Source organism: Pleurodeles waltl, chromosome 2_2 (genome assembly GCF_031143425.1).
Source record: "Pleurodeles waltl isolate 20211129_DDA chromosome 2_2, aPleWal1.hap1.20221129, whole genome shotgun sequence".
Taxonomy (NCBI): domain Eukaryota; kingdom Metazoa; phylum Chordata; class Amphibia; order Caudata; family Salamandridae; genus Pleurodeles; species Pleurodeles waltl.
In genome coordinates this window covers 36,506,718-36,526,018 of record NC_090439.1, presented here as the reverse complement: position 1 = coordinate 36,526,018, position 19,301 = coordinate 36,506,718, and positions in this window count along the sequence as shown.

The following is a 19,301-nucleotide window of genomic DNA, read 5'->3' as shown; positions in this document are numbered from 1 at the left end:
AGGTGTGTTCTGTGGTTGCTAGACACCAGGTAGCTGTACAGAGGGCTGGCGGTGGACCCCACCTCCTCCACCACAACTAACAACATGGGAGGAGGAAGTCTTGGCAATAATGCATCCTGAGGGCCTTGCAGGAGTCACCATCACCCCACCACCTCACATATACCCCACTATCACAACCCACCCATCCCAATGCCAAGCCCTGCATGTTACACCAATGCATGGAAACCCATCATAGACCTAAATGGACACTCATCACCACAGCATTCCCATCACAGAGACTCACCCAGCCCACAAAACCACCACGAACACAAGGCCAAGTTGACAGGGAAATCACAACCGTACAGGGAAACACACCCATGCACAAGATAGCGCATTCAGGAGACCCAGTGGCTGCAGGAGGGACAGTACCTTGCGATCAGGGATGACCTAAAAAACATCTACACCATCCTGGTCACCATTGCAGGGGTGCTGAGTCACATGGCCAAGACCGTGAGGGAGGCAGTGGCACAACAACGGGCCCCTGACACTGGCCAAACAGATGAACAGCCTTCCACCTCCGCCGGCGCTAGTGGACAGGAGGCCCCGCCACAGGAACAACAGGCCACCAGCACCCCACCCCCTGCAGAAGAAGAACCCCCCCGCAAATGGTCCCTGCGATCCAGGCAGAAGACAGAGAACATTGCCAAGACCCCCGCCAGGAAATAAGACTCTCCTGATTGTCACCCTTCTGTCCCACTCTGTCACCCTGTCGACCTTGAACTGCCATGACTACTCTTCCTATGCCCCCTTGGACAAGGCACCTGTGATACCAAGAGACTGGACTCTAACTGGACCTTCCTTCACCATCACCCCGAGCCCATTGCACATCCCCCTCTACTTATGAGCACTTAAATAAACACCCTTGGAACATATACAAGTACGGAGTCTGTCAATTGATTTCAACATGTATTAGTTTAACAAGCGGTACACATTTCAATCCATATGTCCAGTTATATATACATTGGTATGACCTGTAGTGGGCAGCAGTACACATAGCAGGAGCCAGAGTGGGCACAGGGATCTGAAAATAGAGATGGCAAAGGGTACAGTCAATGTCCAGAGACATAGGCTAAGAGGCTACCTTGTGCATTGTCCAACAGTCTACAGGAGTCGGAAGGTCCTTTCAATAATCCTCCTTGTACGCCCATGTGCCTCATTGTAACGTTCCTCTGCCCTTGTCCTGGCATTCCTCACTGGGGTCAGTAGACACGAGAGGTTGGGGTAACCAGAGTCACCTGCAAATATCGAGGGATACCTGTAAGACACACACTCACCCTTAGGGACAACCCCATACCCATACACCAATATATACTGGGTGGGGAGCTTAGGCTCACCTATTAGCCACACCCAGTACCTCCGGAGTTGGCCCATCACATATGGGATGCTGCTATTCCTCAAGATGAAGGCGTCATGCATAGAGCCAGGGTATTTGGCATTCACATGGGAGATGTACTGGTCCACCAAACACTCCATATGAACATTCATAGAGTGATAGCTTTATCTATTCCTGAACACTTGTTCATTTCTCCGGGAGGGGGGACAAATGCTACATGTGTACCATCAGTGGCACCTAGGATGTTGGGGATATATCCCAGGGCATATAAGTCAGCTTTCACTGTGGCCAAATCCTCCCCCTGGGGGGACACGATGTAGCTGCACATGTGTTTCAGCAGGGCTGACAACACTCTTGTCAACACGTTAGAGAACATTGGCTGAGACATCCCTGATGCCATGGCCACTGTAGTTTGGAAGGAACCACTTGTCAGGAAATGGAGCACGGACAGGATTTGCACTAGAGGGGGGATACCAGTGGGCTGCCATCAGGTCTGGCTCCAATTGGGCACACAGTTCCTGGATTGTGGCACGATCAAGTCTGTAGGTAAGGATAATGTGTCTGTCCCCCATTGTTGCAAGGTCTACCAGGGGTCTGTACACCGGAGGATGCCGCCATCTCATATTCAGCCTCAGCAGTTGGAGCCTATGGAAGAGAATGGTGAGCACAGGGTCACATTCCCACATCTATTGCACTAATGCTGATTTATTTACTTTACAGAAACAAAATGTGAACCCGAAAATTAGTTGCTGTGTCAATGTCTGCTGTGACGCAGTTAGGTGTCAGGCCCTCTGGCCCCCTGAAATGGCGGATGCCTGACCTATGAGGAGTGACAAGTGGAAATTAGGTAATTGCGCTGGCGTTGTGCGCTGTCGCTGTACTTTGCATTGGTTATCATTGGGCCCTATGGGTTCCAGGAGCCAATGGTGATGTACGCCAGTGGTGACGGTACACACCACCGCGGACGTCACCGCCATTTTCTATCTATCCACTCACTTGCTACCTGGCCATCAACAGGAGAGGACCTACACTGCAAGTGCTGCTGTGACCTGTGTCTGGAAGTGACAATGGCTCAAGTGTCTGAGGAAAGGGCCCATGCCTTTACTGCGGAGGAGTTGGAGAAACTGGTGGATGGTGTCCTACCCCAGTACACATTACTACACAGTCCTCCAGACAAACAGGTGAGTACACTGTGAGCATGACAAGTGGGCCATGAATGTCTGGAGTGCTGTGTGTGTAAGCCACATGTAGGGGGGTCAGAGGCACCATGGCCAGTGTGCTGCATGTAAGGTGGTCAATGTATGTGCATAAAGGGATGGGAGGGATATGGTGGGACATGAGTGTGACGGTCTGGACTGGCAAATAATTCCCTTTTCTGTTGCCTTTTCCCTGCAGGTCAGCGCCCACCAGAAAACGGGTATTTGGTGTTCCATCGCCAAGGAGGTGCGGACCCTGGGGGTCTTTGACAGGCAGAGCACCCACTGCTTCAAGAGGTGGGAAGACCTGCGCCGCTGGACAAAGAAGACGGCTGAGGCCCAGCTGGGGCTGGCCTCCCAACGAGGAAGGGGTGCCCGTCGCACCATGACCCCCCTGATGTTCCGCATCATGGCGGTGGCCTGTCTGGAGTTGGATGAGCACTTGTAGGTATCACAGCAGCCACAAGGGGGTGAGTACTGATTCTGACTCCTGCTGTGTGCGCATTAAGAGTTGCCTGGGTGGGGGCTATGGGTGCCCCCAGGCCAGGGTGAAGATGGTAGGGTAGGTCCCTTACTAGACAGGCTCTAAGGCACACCTACCCCAATATTGTTAGTGGCCATCTACTACTGGGCAGGGTCCTTCAGGTTTCTGGGGTGCAGCTGATGGCGTTGGCATTGTACCCCATGGGCTTGTGACTATCTTCGGAACTAGTTGGGCATGGCATAGTGCACATGGCGGTTCCCTGTGTGTTGTGTACGCCAATGGTAGTGGTGTTGCTGGCATTGACCAAGTGTATCCTCTGTCTCTCCCCCCCTTTTTGTTTTGTCTCCCTGTGCATTAGCATCATCTGGCGGAGGAGCAGAGGCCCCAGCGATGGAGGGAGCTGCATCCCACATGGGCCTGGAGGGCAAATCCACCGAGAGTGAGGGCACCAGTGGGACAGAGGGCAAGGGGAGCACCACGACGGGGACAGGAGGGGAGACCACAGACAGAGACTCCTCCTCCGATGAAAGCTCCCTGGCAGTTGCGGACACCTCTGTGTCCACCCCAACAACTGGTACAGCCGCCAACCCACCCCACCAGCACCCCCCTCCCAGCAGCCCCTCAGCGTGTTTCCTGTGCCCGCTTACCCAGGAGGGTGGGCATCTCCTTTGCCCCAGGCACTTCAGGCCCTGCCCCAGTCAGCCCTGCTGCCCTCAGTGAGGAGGCTATTGACCTCCTGAGATCCTTCACTGTTGGGCAGTCAACCATTCTGAATGCCATCCAGGGTCCAGCTGGGCACTTGCAACAAACAAATGCATACCTGGAGGGCATTCACTCTGGCGTGTCAGCCCAACAGAGAGCATTTCGTGCTCTGGCCTCAGCACTGAAGGCAGCCATTGTCCCTGTGTCCAGCCTCCCCCCTCCAACATCCTCTACCCAGTACCAGTCCCCTCAACCCTAGCCTATCCCAAGCACATCTTCAGACCAGCAATCACCCAAATCAACGCACAGAAGTGGCTCAGCTAAACACAAGCACCACACATCATCCCACAGGCATTCACACAAGCACCATCCCCATGCAGACACACCAACATCCACTGCCTCCACTGTGTCCCCCTCCTTCTTGTCGTCATCCTCCATCCCAATAGTGTCTCCACTCACACCTGCATGCCCTACATCCTCATCCACTACCTCCATCACCAGCACGCCCATCACAACACACCCCTCACGAGCAGTTGCCACCCACACAACCATACACATGTCCTCTCTGGCCTCTCCAAGTGTGTCTGTGACCCCTCCTTCCAAAGTACACATTCGCAAGCAACCACCCATCCAACAGCCATCCACCTCAAAACAGCATCCAGCACAGGTTCCCCCACCCAAACTCAGCAAACAGACACCTCCTACAACCACTTCCTCTTCCTCCACTCCCAAACCCTCTCCCTCCTCCCGCCCCAGTGTGTCTGAAGATATTTTCCTGGATAACTTTGACCTGTTCCCTACCCCTCCCCCTGTCATTCCCCTCGGGCCAGGTTGTCCAGAACCCAGCCCAGCACCTAAGTCACCAAGTCGCCATCCAATGTGGAACCTGCAACTCCCAGAGGCTCAAAGGGGGCACCCGTCAGGAAAGCCAGTGTACCACCAACCCCTGCAAAGTATCAAACCATTCCGCCACCTGCCAAGGTGATGAAGGGGCCAGCATGCAGCAAGGGCAAGGAGCATGACCCACCCAGCAAGGCCTCCTCCAAACCTCCACCTGACAGAGCCAGGGGCACAACAGCATCTGCCAAGGTGAGGAAGGGGCAGAAAACCGAAGGCAAGGCACTTTAGCCGATGGAGGATGCAGGTGAAGCCCTGGTGCTCTTTTGTGTTGTTAATGTCGCCCTAAGTGGGAAGGGTATGCCCAGACGTGGGTCCCGTGCTTCCCATGCCACTGGATTCAAGCTAGCCTGCCTGATGAGGGGTGAAACCCCGAAACCGGTCCCAGGATGCTTGTTTCCAGTCCAGGGAAGACCTGGCCTGGCAGTTCGGGCTGGACTGTTCCCAATGGGAACAGGGTCAAGACTGATTTGCATATGGCTGGGTCCAAACTGGAATAGCATGGGCAGCAAAAAAACGATGGATTAAACCCAGATCTGTGACTGGGGGAGAGTGTTTGCATTGTCAGCACTCCGTCCATCATTCTTTTGTGTTGTTAATGTCGCCCTAAGTGGGAAGGGTATGCCCAGACGTGGGTCCCGTGCTTCCCATGCCACTGGATTCAAGCTAGCCTGGCTGATGAGGGGTGAAACCCCGAAACCGGTCCCAGGATGCTTGTTTCCAGTCCAGGGAAGACCTGGCCTGGCAGTTCGGGCTGGACTGTTCCCAATGGGAACAGGGTCAAGACTGATTTGCATATGGCTGGGTCCAAACTGGAATGGCATGGGCAGCAAAAAAACGATGGATTAAACCCAGATCTGTGACTGGGGGAGAGTGTTTGCATTGTCAGCACTCCGTCCATCATTCTTTTGTGTTGTTAATGTCGCCCTAAGTGGGAAGGGTATGCCCAGACGTGGGTCCCGTGCTTCCCATGCCACTGGATTCAAGCTAGCCTGGCTGATGAGGGGTGAAACCCCGAAACCGGTCCCAGGATGCTTGTTTCCAGTCCAGGGAAGACCTGGCCTGGCAGTTCGTGCTGGACTGTTCCCAATGGGAACAGGGTCAAGACTGATTTGCATATGGCTGGGTCCAAACTGGAATGGCATGGGCAGCAAAAAAACGATGGATTAAACCCAGATCTGTGACTGGGGGAGAGTGTTTGCATTGTCAGCACTCCGTCCATCATTCTTTTGTGTTGTTAATGTCGCCCTAAGTGGGAAGGGTATGCCCAGACGTGGGTCCCGTGCTTCCCATGCCACTGGATTCAAGCTAGCCTGGCTGATGAGGGGTGAAACCCCGAAACCGGTCCCAGGATGCTTGTTTCCAGTCCAGGGAAGACCTGGCCTGGCAGTTCGGGCTGGACTGTTCCCAATGGGAACAGGGTCAAGACTGATTTGCATATGGCTGGGTCCAAACTGGAATGGCATGGGCAGCAAAAAAACGATGGATTAAACCCAGATCTGTGACTGGGGGAGAGTGTTTGCATTGTCAGCACTCCGTCCATCATTCTTTTGTGTTGTTAATGTCGCCCTAAGTGGGAAGGGTATGCCCAGACGTGGGTCCCGTGCTTCCCATGCCACTGGATTCAAGCTAGCCTGCCTGATGAGGGGTGAAACCCCGAAACCGGTCCCAGGATGCTTGTTTCCAGTCCAGGGAAGACCTGGCCTGGCAGTTCGGGCTGGACTGTTCCCAATGGGAACAGGGTCAAGACTGATTTGCATATGGCTGGGTCCAAACTGGAATAGCATGGGCAGCAAAAAAACGATGGATTAAACCCAGATCTGTGACTGGGGGAGAGTGTTTGCATTGTCAGCACTCCGTCCATCATTCTTTTGTGTTGTTAATGTCGCCCTAAGTGGGAAGGGTATGCCCAGACGTGGGTCCCGTGCTTCCCATGCCACTGGATTCAAGCTAGCCTGGCTGATGAGGGGTGAAACCCCGAAACCGGTCCCAGGATGCTTGTTTCCAGTCCAGGGAAGACCTGGCCTGGCAGTTCGGGCTGGACTGTTCCCAATGGGAACAGGGTCAAGACTGATTTGCATATGGCTGGGTCCAAACTGGAATGGCATGGGCAGCAAAAAAACGATGGATTAAACCCAGATCTGTGACTGGGGGAGAGTGTTTGCATTGTCAGCACTCCGTCCATCATTCTTTTGTGTTGTTAATGTCGCCCTAAGTGGGAAGGGTATGCCCAGACGTGGGTCCCGTGCTTCCCATGCCACTGGATTCAAGCTAGCCTGGCTGATGAGGGGTGAAACCCCGAAACCGGTCCCAGGATGCTTGTTTCCAGTCCAGGGAAGACCTGGCCTGGCAGTTCGTGCTGGACTGTTCCCAATGGGAACAGGGTCAAGACTGATTTGCATATGGCTGGGTCCAAACTGGAATGGCATGGGCAGCAAAAAAACGATGGATTAAACCCAGATCTGTGACTGGGGGAGAGTGTTTGCATTGTCAGCACTCCGTCCATCATTCTTTTGTGTTGTTAATGTCGCCCTAAGTGGGAAGGGTATGCCCAGACGTGGGTCCCGTGCTTCCCATGCCACTGGATTCAAGCTAGCCTGGCTGATGAGGGGTGAAACCCCGAAACCGGTCCCAGGATGCTTGTTTCCAGTCCAGGGAAGACCTGGCCTGGCAGTTCGGGCTGGACTGTTCCCAATGGGAACAGGGTCAAGACTGATTTGCATATGGCTGGGTCCAAACTGGAATGGCATGGGCAGCAAAAAAACGATGGATTAAACCCAGATCTGTGACTGGGGGAGAGTGTTTGCATTGTCAGCACTCCGTCCATCATTCTTTTGTGTTGTTAATGTCGCCCTAAGTGGGAAGGGTATGCCCAGACGTGGGTCCCGTGCTTCCCATGCCACTGGATTCAAGCTAGCCTGGCTGATGAGGGGTGAAACCCCGAAACCGGTCCCAGGATGCTTGTTTCCAGTCCAGGGAAGACCTGGCCTGGCAGTTCGGGCTGGACTGTTCCCAATGGGAACAGGGTCAAGACTGATTTGCATATGGCTGGGTCCAAACTGGAATGGCATGGGCAGCAAAAAAACGATGGATTAAACCCAGATCTGTGACTGGGGGAGAGTGTTTGCATTGTCAGCACTCCGTCCATCATTCTTTTGTGTTGTTAATGTCGCCCTAAGTGGGAAGGGTATGCCCAGACGTGGGTCCTGTGCTTCCCATGCCACTGGATTCAAGCTAGCCTGGCTGATGAGGGGTGAAACCCCGAAACCGGTCCCAGGATGCTTGTTTCCAGTCCAGGGAAGACCTGGCCTGGCAGTTCGGGCTGGACTGTTCCCAATGGGAACAGGGTCAAGACTGATTTGCATATGGCTGGGTCCAAACTGGAATGGCATGGGCAGCAAAAAAACGATGGATTAAACCCAGATCTGTGACTGGGGGAGAGTGTTTGCATTGTCAGCACTCCGTCCATCATTCTTTTGTGTTGTTAATGTCGCCCTAAGTGGGAAGGGTATGCCCAGACGTGGGTCCCGTGCTTCCCATGCCACTGGATTCAAGCTAGCCTGGCTGATGAGGGGTGAAACCCCGAAACCGGTCCCAGGATGCTTGTTTCCAGTCCAGGGAAGACCTGGCCTGGCAGTTCGGGCTGGACTGTTCCCAATGGGAACAGGGTCAAGACTGATTTGCATATGGCTGGGTCCAAACTGGAATGGCATGGGCAGCAAAAAAACGATGGATTAAACCCAGATCTGTGACTGGGGGAGAGTGTTTGCATTGTCAGCACTCCGTCCATCATTCTTTTGTGTTGTTAATGTCGCCCTAAGTGGGAAGGGTATGCCCAGACGTGGGTCCTGTGCTTCCCATGCCACTGGATTCAAGCTAGCCTGGCTGATGAGGGGTGAAACCCCGAAACCGGTCCCAGGATGCTTGTTTCCAGTCCAGGGAAGACCTGGCCTGGCAGTTCGGGCTGGACTGTTCCCAATGGGAACAGGGTCAAGACTGATTTGCATATGGCTGGGTCCAAACTGGAATGGCATGGGCAGCAAAAAAACGATGGATTAAACCCAGATCTGTGACTGGGGGAGAGTGTTTGCATTGTCAGCACTCCGTCCATCATTCTTTTGTGTTGTTAATGAAGCCCTGGTGCCCACCAGTAGAACCGCCAGCCCCGCCACCTGAACCGTGTGCAGCACCGCCAGCAGCCCTGCCACAAGCCCCGCCACCTGCACCGCCACCTGCACTGCTGCTGCCACCACTATTGTCAGCAGCAGCATCCCCAGTTGGCAGCCGTCTGAGGCTGCAGGAGAAGGGCTGGAGCCTCCCTCCACGGCCAGCACCGCCAGCAGCCCTGCTGCAAGAACCGCCACAAGCACTGCCACCTGCACTGCTGACAGTAGGACCACTACCAGCACCAGCAGCCCCAGTAGGTGGCCGTCCAAGGCTGCAGGAGACAGGCTGGAGCCTACCACCACCACTAGCCGCACCCCCACCAGCACTACCAACACTCAGCAGCCCTAGCCGCTGCAGGATGGAGTCCAGCCCTGCTTCCATGAACTATCATGCTACCTGTTCCCTGCTAATCTCGTGCCCCAGACACCCAGGTGAGGGAATGTGTACTGGCACACCCCAAGTACTACATCACTGAGCACAAAGCCCCCTCCAGAACCAGTGGAGAGATGCATCCACTCACTCAATCCTTGGCAGGATGAAGCACACAGGGCACAAAGCCCCCTCCAGACCCAGTGGAAGAAGGCATCCACTCACCCTATCCTTGGCAGGATGAAGCACACAGGGCACCAAGCACCCTCCGGAACCACTGGAAGAAGGCATCCACTCACCCTATCCTTGGCAGGATGAAACACACAGGGCACCAAGTCCCCTCCAGAACCTAAAGGAGCCAACTGGCCAAATTCTGGAAGTTTATCTCTCAGATGCAAGCAAACCTGAATGAATGCTCGACATTCACCAAGACTTTTTAATCTAAATTAGATAATTTGCTATAAATTGCACTTCACATATAATTGCACAACACTGTGAAACAACTAATTTTTTATTATTTTAAATAGCACGCTTTGATCTTAAAGCTGTGAAAATATATGCAAAGGTTTTAGCTTTAAAGGTTCCACCGGCTTTGACCTTGACAGATGTTCTCCATGCTATGCAATATCTCAAATAAATGATAGCCCTCAATAGTAGTGCATGCACAGCATGGAGACAGATGTTCTCCATACTATGCAATACGTAAAATAAATGATAGCGCTCGATAGTAGTGCACCCACTAAATTATCCCCCTGTAAGAAGATGATTTGCGGTGATGATATGCACTTTTAGGTATTCCATTTTTGTTCCTTTATCTTTTTCAAGTATTTCAGGTTAATGCCCTAATAAGATAGCTTGTTGAAATTTTAGGAAGTGGATGATTTGTAATGATTGTATTTACTTTAATATTTTATATATGGCAGAAATGGATCTGTTATGATGAATTGTATCTTCTTTTCGCCAATATCACAATGTTAGCTCTTGATAGTAAGAACATCTCTTAACAGTATCTTATTAATTGTCAGTAGATGTTTTGTACTGAATGTATGCATTTCATACTGTTCTACATATATGCTGGATATGATTTGTCATGATGGAATGCTCTGTGGGTTGCGTATTTCACATATATATTTCTTCAGATTTCTCCTTGTTTTACTTCTGTGTATTTTTTGCAACGCTTTTATGTAAATATTCAATAAGGTTATACGCTGGTAAAAGTTAAATTGTGTTGCTTTTTTCCCCAAGAATAGAGCACGTCTGCTGAATACCTTTCTGATTCTTTCTTGAACCTGCAAAACAATTTTGAATCACTTTGAAAAGATCATGAATCAGGGATGCAATATTCCTGTCTCCGCATCATGCCTTTGCCAATTCTCACTTTTATCTATTTTATCTCTGTCACCTCCTTACAGGCTTTGCCTGCAGTCCGGGGATCTTGTGTTACCTTCAAGCTCCCTTAACACTGCATACCTGCCATGAATGTCTATGTCAGGAGCATTTAACTGAGCATCTTCCTCAACCTCTCTATCGCCAGGCAATCTGCCACCTTGGTTTATTTGATCTTTCTTACCCTCCCGAGTTACTTTTATGACTTGTTTGGTCGGAATCACCTCTTTGACAGCAGGTTACTAATTTTGCTCACATCTCCATCTGTGTTCTCAGTCAACCTCCTTACTGGCCCAAGTCCTAAACCCAGTACTGCTGCTGCCTCCCCAATAATTCTTGATGACGGTAATGATCTCCTGCCTGAATGTTTCTCAGTGACTACTTTGAGAAAGGAGCGCAAAGAAGATGTAAGTTTGGGCACTTTCCCTGTACTTAAGGTCTCCTCTGTGTTCCTTACAGGTGATTTTCTCCAGAGTCTACTTATCCTTACTTGAGTACTTGAGCTTTCTTCTTTGAAGTTACTTTGCCCTTTCATTAAAGATTTAGATGATCTGTTTCTCTAAATCTTTAACCTGCACACTTCTCCCTGCTCCAATACCGTAAGTTTACTTACTTTTGATTTAGACAAGTCTCTTTTTCCGATTTTCCAGCCAAGAAAATTAAGATCTTTTGTTGTCTCAACATGGGCCTTTCTTCCCCAATCTGACATCGGAGCTAGCTATGCGTGAATCAGGCAGTTAAAACTGGCTTCCATGCAACTGACTTTCCCTCACTCTAGCACTTGGCTTGTAGCTACTGTGCTGACAATGCCCGAGCAGCCCTTGAAATTGAGCAATCCCACTGCCACTCTGTCCCAGGGAAGGAGCTGTGCTATCCTTGGCCAGACGACCTACTGTATGGTGCCCTCCATATAACTCTGTACATGAGTAAACATGCATGGTCAAAATGAGTCATAAGGTAACAGAATTATGTGAGGTGCGGTACAGCTGCATTGGAGATGTGCACAGTATGAACCTGCTAACCTATTTTCCAATTGTGTCAGTGGACATAGTGAGGTTTCACGGCAGGACTCTGAACGTACCACCATGTTCCCTGTCCAAAGATCAACACTTGTCAAGCAGGGAGGAGCAGGAGACCCTGGTGCAGCCAGCACAGGTTTACATCAGACGTTCCAGCAGCATCTGGCAATGATGTTGCAAGGCCAAATCGGGTTGATCTTGCTAGTGTTATCACAATGCCTACTGTGTAGGTTGTGCCAACTGTACTCTCACTGTTGACATGCCAGTTACTATTGCTGCATTACTGCAGTGTAACCAGAAGAACGAGGAAGCACCTAAGCATGTATGTGATGCACATCAGAAGGTTGAGGAGTTTGTGTAAGTGTGGTATTGATCTGTTTAAAAGGAAGGATTTACACAAAAATGATAGAATGAATATGTTGTATATGAGATTAATTAAATGGGTTTACTGTCCTTACAGTCACACATTAGTGAGTTAGCAAGATGTACTAAAGAATGTACAGATGTAAAGAATTACAGAAAAAATGCGGACTGAATCTAAAGAGGGTGGCAAAGCACAGAAGAAAAAAACAGAAGCCGAGAATGAAACAAATGTGAATGAGTCTGAAAACGAAACGGTTGACTGAGCATCCTTTGCAAGAAGTACATGGAGGTGTTTATGTGCATGGCAGAGGTCTGATCTCTGTATTTACAACAAACTTTTGAAAGCTTAGGGAAGAACCAGAAATGTGCTACATGGAGATGGGCATATTAGTGACAATTTCAAAGGTGAAATTATAATTCAGAAACATTTTTGGGCAGAGTGTAAAGTAACCGTAAATTGGTCAAGAGAGGTGCCACCAAGGGTGCTTCTTCATAAAACTCAATGTGCTGTTGTCATGGATAAGGACAAGGAAGTAAAAGCACATTTGAAGCAAAAAGTTCCAAAGAGGTGAATTGGTCATAGATCATGAGAGCTACCTGAGACTCAACGGAATCAGTGCATGTATTTTATGTGAGGATTATGCAGATGTATAGTTAGTCGTGTGGAGTTAAAGACCCTACATATGAAAATGGTGGTTTTATGTCCACTTTTGTATTCCGTTTGTGTACAGATCTTTGTTCTCATCTTCAGCAGAGTGTGATATGTTGGCAGACTAAGAGTATTGATGAGATGTTCAATCAATCAATCAAAAAATGTATAGAGCGCGCTACTCACCCGTGACGGTCTCAAGGCGCTTTCCAGGCCTTGGGGGCGAGGTAGGAGATCTGCCTCCTGTGTTGGTGCGTTGAATGCGGGGGACTGTGGCGAATGCGAGGTCAGCAGATCGGAGGTGGTGGTTGAAGTGTGCAAAGACCTGCAGTAACTGTTTTGATGTGAAGCAGCAGTAGCTGAAGGCAAAATCAATGATCGCTTAGACGAAGCATTTTCAAAGCGGTACTAGAAATCAGCAAATGGATTTGAGTGATTGTGGGTTTTGGTTCAGCAAGTCCTAGTAGAAATCCTGATATGCAGTATGTAAGTGTGCAGGGAAGTGGTGTTCAGAATGTATATGTTGTTGATCAGGTTTTGAGAATAGTTTAAATGGTAATGTGAACATTAATATGTTGAAGAAGAGTATCTCCTGCATGATTGTATGCACCTTTGGCACTGCAAGCGAGAATGTTGATCAAATCCAGATTGAATTCTGAAATGATTTTGTTCCTCAAATGCAGCAGAGTCCAGTCAGTTAGCACAGAGTGGACTGCAACATTCTCAGTCAGTGGTCCCAGCCCAACTGGCTCCAGTGCAGAGTATGCAGACTCACGGCTAATTTAACAGAAATGTGCCTGTACCTCAAGTGATGCAGCAGAATATGCTAAATAGCCTGCCTTCAGCAAAGTCCTTTGATGATTGAAGATGGTTTCCTGCAATTTTCAGCAAATTTTATTAACTCACAGTGATATGTCTGGGGGAGGAGGAGGATTGCATGCTTGGTGCAGTCCTAGAAGTAGACCAGAGAAGCTATGTGTAAATGGTGAGGCGGATAGCCGCTCGGTGGTATCATTTTTTATCCATACAGGTGCTAGCTGCTCCATTGTTCATCCCATAGAGGTTCCAAACCTACCCCGCTTGGGCAAACAAATACACATTGTTGGTATTAGTAACAGATAAATAGCTAACCAGGTCTAAGCAAATGTTCTTCTAAAAATTAGTCCACTTGAAAATGACCATGAGTTAATAATAAATGACATGACTGAGGAAGGGACTTCCTCTGTCAAATGAATTGCATACTTTATTGTACAGCAGATGGTGTTGAAATTTAAACCAATTATGCTTTTAATGAAGATAGCCAATATCATTTTGCGTTCAGATTCCTCAATAAGGTCCTCATTTGATGTTGTATTCCACATGGGTACAAAGAAAGTCCCTCAATCTTTAGCCAACTTCGAAAGAAGGATTTGGAAAGTCTGTATCTGCCTTGCAATTCAGTTCAAGTGAAGTAAATTGAGAACCTGATGCTCATATCCAACACGAAAGAAGATTGCAAGTAGGATACAATTGTGTCTTGAACCATCTTGCGGACAATGGTCATAAAATGTCTCCCACAAAAATGCAGTAGTGTGTGAAAGAGGCAAGTTATTTGGGTCATCATATTGAAAAAAGGGCTAGAAGAGTGTCAAAAGAATATGTTTGTGCAATCCTGAAAATGAATCCTTCAAACACAAACAGAAGTGAGAATGTTGGAAATGGTTGGCTATTGTCGAAAGTGAACTCCAAACGTATCCCTCACTCAGTACCACACCTGCTCTAGGAATGCCAAATTATGAAAAATATTGTTACCCATTCTGTCATGAGAAAAAGGTGTGCTTTGTGTGTGCTTGTCCAAGAACACGGTGAAATCAAAAGACCTGTGACTTATTTTTCTGCCACATTAGATGAAATTGCTGACACACTGGATGTTAGAAGTCATTTGCAGCAGTTTGTCTTGCGATTCATCTTCAAAGTGATGGGATTGTGATGGGTTACACACTTATTGTGTTAGTGCATTATTTATTTAAGAACTATATTGTACACAACCTCAGCATCTGAAAGTCGTCTTACCAAATAGGAGCAAATATTTTTGGCAGCTGACAATATTTCACTCATCAGAGACAACACCCTGAATTCTGCAACACTTTTGCCAATTGCAAGCAGGAAGGAGGAAAATTATGAGGATTGTGATCATGACTGCATTCATGTGATGGAATTGCATACCAAGCTACATGGTGTCCCACTTGAACTGTCTGCTCAGATTCCATTTGTAGATGGTTCTTATTTCAGGGACTGTTACTGCACATTAAGAGCAGCACCATATCAGATATCACAGAAAACTCAGACTTGGCTGATATGACTTAGGCACAAGTAGCAGAACTGATTGTCCTTACAAGAGCTTGTTGCTTATCTGATGGTATAATCTTCAATGATGATGGTTTTGGAGTGGTCCACAATGTTGGGCAATTGTAGTCACAAAGAAGTTTTATTAAATTCTCTGGTACTCCCTTACAAAATAGGATATATATTTTGAATTGGTTAGATTATTGGAGTGTCCTAAAGAAATCTGTGGTGAAATGTTTAGCTCATAGATAAGGATGGAACATGATTACACTTGTGAATCACTACACTGAAGAAGTGACTAAACACTGCTCTTGAATCTGCTATAAGTAATTCAAATGAGCAAGAACAATGTAAAGCTAAAAGTTAAAGTGTTTTTGTTTTTTATTGACACCAATTCGGACATTGAGTGAACTAAAAGAGCTTTAAGATGAGGCATCAGAAAATGAGAAAAATAAATAGGAAATGTACAGCTGTACATATGGATTACAGATAATGAGCACAATATTCTTCCTGATTTAATGTTGTTTCCTTTGAGTAGGCAAATTTATGGTCCGATTCATCGTGAATGTGACTCCATGGTAAAGTTATTCAGCAAATATTAGTATAACCCAAAATTTAGATCTGTTGCTGACAATGTGTATCACTGTTGCCTTACTTGTCAGCCCGCTAATGCAGGAAGGAGGACTTTAGTGACTTTGAGTCACATAGGCAAGTCCGATTGTCCTTTTACCAAGGTACACCTTAACTTATTTTAGATTCCAGTACATAATAGTCTTAGGTACATTTGTGACTTTGTTTGTTTTCCAAGTGAGTGGAAGCCCATTCAACTAAATGAGAGGCCAGCATAACCGTGGCCATACTACTGATGCAACTGGTGGAGGGAATTAATCCTTAGATTTGCTTTGCCAACTTCTTTAAAATCACATAAAGGTACACTTTTTAGGACTGAGTTGATGAAACGGTTGTGCACTGCTTTGCAAATTGAGAAATAAGTCCACTGTAGTTACAGACCAGAAGCATCAAGAATAGTTGAATATGTGAGTGACGCTAAAATCTAAACTGATGTAAGAAGGTGCCTCATCGTTGCTGAAATAGCCAACACACACTTCCTCTTTTCCTTATGGGCACGAGAAACACCCCACGAAAGAACAATGGACTCTCTCCATGTGTTTGTGTTCCAGTTGGGAAGGGCCAAGAGGATTCCTTGTGTACCGACAATGGCACTTGTGTTTATTAGTGATGACATTGTACTTAACTAGGGGAAATGTCTGACTGATAATATACATTATATCTCCCAACAGGTGAGTCTGTCGACATCTTCACCAAAAGAAGGTTTGTGCCGCAACCTCCGGTCTAATGACTGGGTAATGGTAAACAAGCACCTTCAAACATGTGTCTGAAGCTGAGATAGAAAGAGCCATATCAGGACATCATTGTGATGCAAAATGCTGGTATGTATGGAGGTTTGCCAGAGTAGATCCACAGATTGTATACACAGAGAGTAATGACTTTGGATCAAGAAGTGGTGACAACAACTATTGACTCAGAGACTCAAATTCAAATTCCATGCATGGATCCGGAGAGGGTATTGAAAATCTTGAAGATCAAAATCAAGAAAAACAAGATGAAACAAACTCAACAAGCAGAAAATCATGAAACTCAGAATTAAAGAGTGCAGCTGAAAATTTGAGTTATGAGAACAAGTCAGTTTATTGTGGAAGACTATAATCAGACTGTTTCAGACAAAACAGAGAATCTGGTGGCAAGTGAAGATGAAGATACAGTAGTTGACATAAGAGACCTTGAAAGGGATAATGTGCATCAAGGAGACAAGTGGGCTTGACCAGTGAGACATAGAAAATGAGTGTAGAGGAATGTCTGGTGACCAGGGGCAATCAGAAGAAAGCCAGAACAAGACTAACAAGACTCTGATAAGAGTGAAAGTGAACAGCCAGCAGTTAAAAGATCACCTAGAGACAGAGTGCCTATTAGACAATACACAAACCCTGAATGGACCTATTTTGCAAGCACAGAGCAGAAGATGACAATGTGAAATTCTATGCTCTAACATGTTTGTCAATGCATTTTTGAAGAATAACAGTGAACATTGCTAAATGAACACTGAGGAAGACCAACACTGAAATTCTGTGATTGTATTTTACCTTTTGAAATTTAGAATTTTTGAGCATAAGATACTTCACAGTTACTTCTGAATAGTATTGTACCTTATGTACACAACTGAAGACTACAGGGATTTCTTTGAGTTCTCTATGTGCGGGCTAAATTAATAATACATTTTTTCTTGAACATATAACCAGAGTCTTCTTGAGTTTTTACTTTGATTTTGTAGGATGGTGAAATAAATGCAATCAATTTAAAGGTCGACTGTCACAAGGGTAGGGGGTGGTTGAGATTTATACAGTCATTTAGACCCAGGCTGGCAATCAGCCATCCTCCAAACCAGTGGGGGCTATGGTTCCTGCTCCCTAAATGCATCACAGCCAACCAGATTTAAAGATCTCTGCCTGATATACTGGAATCTCTATGCATATGGTAAAGTCGCCTATACAGTGATGCCAAAATAACTTTGCAAAGCAGGTACCATATCTTTTGCACACATCCAGCACAGCCCAAAAGTGGGACTTTTATTATTTTAAATGAAAAAAAGTTGTTATAATCAGCAAGTTGTTTTCTCCATGACAGAGTTATTGTTTGATTTCTGGGACATCCACAAATTGCAATGGGGACCTTTTTAGAAAGGGGTCAGTGTTGCAGTGTTCAGAGTGTTCAGTATGTTCAATTTGATTAGTGAACAAAATATGTAAAGATTTAAACCCAATAATACTTCCTAACAAATGTAATGCAAATAATCTGCACATACATACAAATGTTTCCCATGAGCAACTGTTTCTCTAATATAGAAGCCCCCATTATTTCTATCTTTAGAATCTCATCATGATAGGAAACAATACCCAAAATGGAATCATGGGGTTGGTAACAAACAGTTATATCATGGCAGAGTATAAGAAGGACAGCAAAGGGTCAGATGTCCTTGGGTTCTGAATTATACGAAAACAACTAATTTGCAGCTTTAGATTTGGTGTTTGTTGGAATTTTGAGTACTGTGAAAAATTTTGATCAGAGTGCCTCATTGAAGTTAAAAGAAATTGGGCCATTCTTCTAACAACTAAAGTCATTCATTGCTCGTGTCATAGGGATCCTGCACTGTAACCCCTCCAAACTGGAAACAATATTAAGATTTTTAACACATGATTCCTGGAAGGGAGGCAGAGGAGTCCAAAGCTTACCTAGAGGGATACTGTTCATAACCTTGCCCCTTGACTTAGGACCTTATTCACATATGGGTAGTAAGGATACTCCATTGCAATTGTGAGGCATCTCTTTACCACCAAGATAAAGGTGCACCAACCTGATTTAAATGCAGAGGGACCATTGGTGTAACCACAGCAGAAATTCCTACATCTCTGGCACAGTTTCACCGATTTGATGGCCCAATAGAGTAAGGCCTGTCTGAGGTTGACCCCCATTTGTCCACCAACCTTATTTAGATAAGCGAACATACAGATCAGTTTTTACTGCCTGTTACTGCCAAGAAAACCTTGACAGTAAGGGTCAGTAAAATTGTCTAATGAACCCCTTAGTGAGGGAGTCATTTTATTTAACTTTCTAAACGTAAATGCCACTTTGGATTTTCTTTTTTTAAATTAAAAGAAATGTTTGTCATGTTGATAGAGCCTTGTGTCAAACTTAACAAAGCACTGACAGGAACCTCCGGATGGTGGTCCCTGACAATTTTTAAGAAATTACCACTGGCTTGGTGATAATTTCTAAATTTGTCAGGCAGGTAATCCGTCAGAGAAATGGATTGGTTTATTCTATTGACCTGATGGAGTAAAAATCAATAACCCAAATTTTTAATCTGGTCCTTAGTCTGTTTTTTGGAGCTTGGATTCCTCAAGCAGGGCAAGGCTGTATGCTGTATCTGGGAAGGTTGCATCGCAGTCAGATAGGCTCGCTGGTTGGGTCCACTGCTTTTCAAGTTGCAAAAAGCTCCAAGTAGGACTAACCTGATTTCTTTTACTTAGTGAGGTCGTGCCTTGGGTGGATCGATTTGGGTGGTTGGCCTCGGTCCTATGGAAGTCCATAATTTTTGTAAGCCCGAGCTGTTTGGAGATTGCTGGAAAAAAACTACCTAGACATGCCCAAGTATCACGGGACTGCAGGGTCAGCATTTTGGGGTCAGAACATACTCTAGTAGACACTTCCAGCAGCTTCCAGTCCAGGTCCATTTGTAACTGGTCAGCTGCGCAGTTCAGGAAAAACAAATGTTGCAGCTTGTTGTTTCCCTATA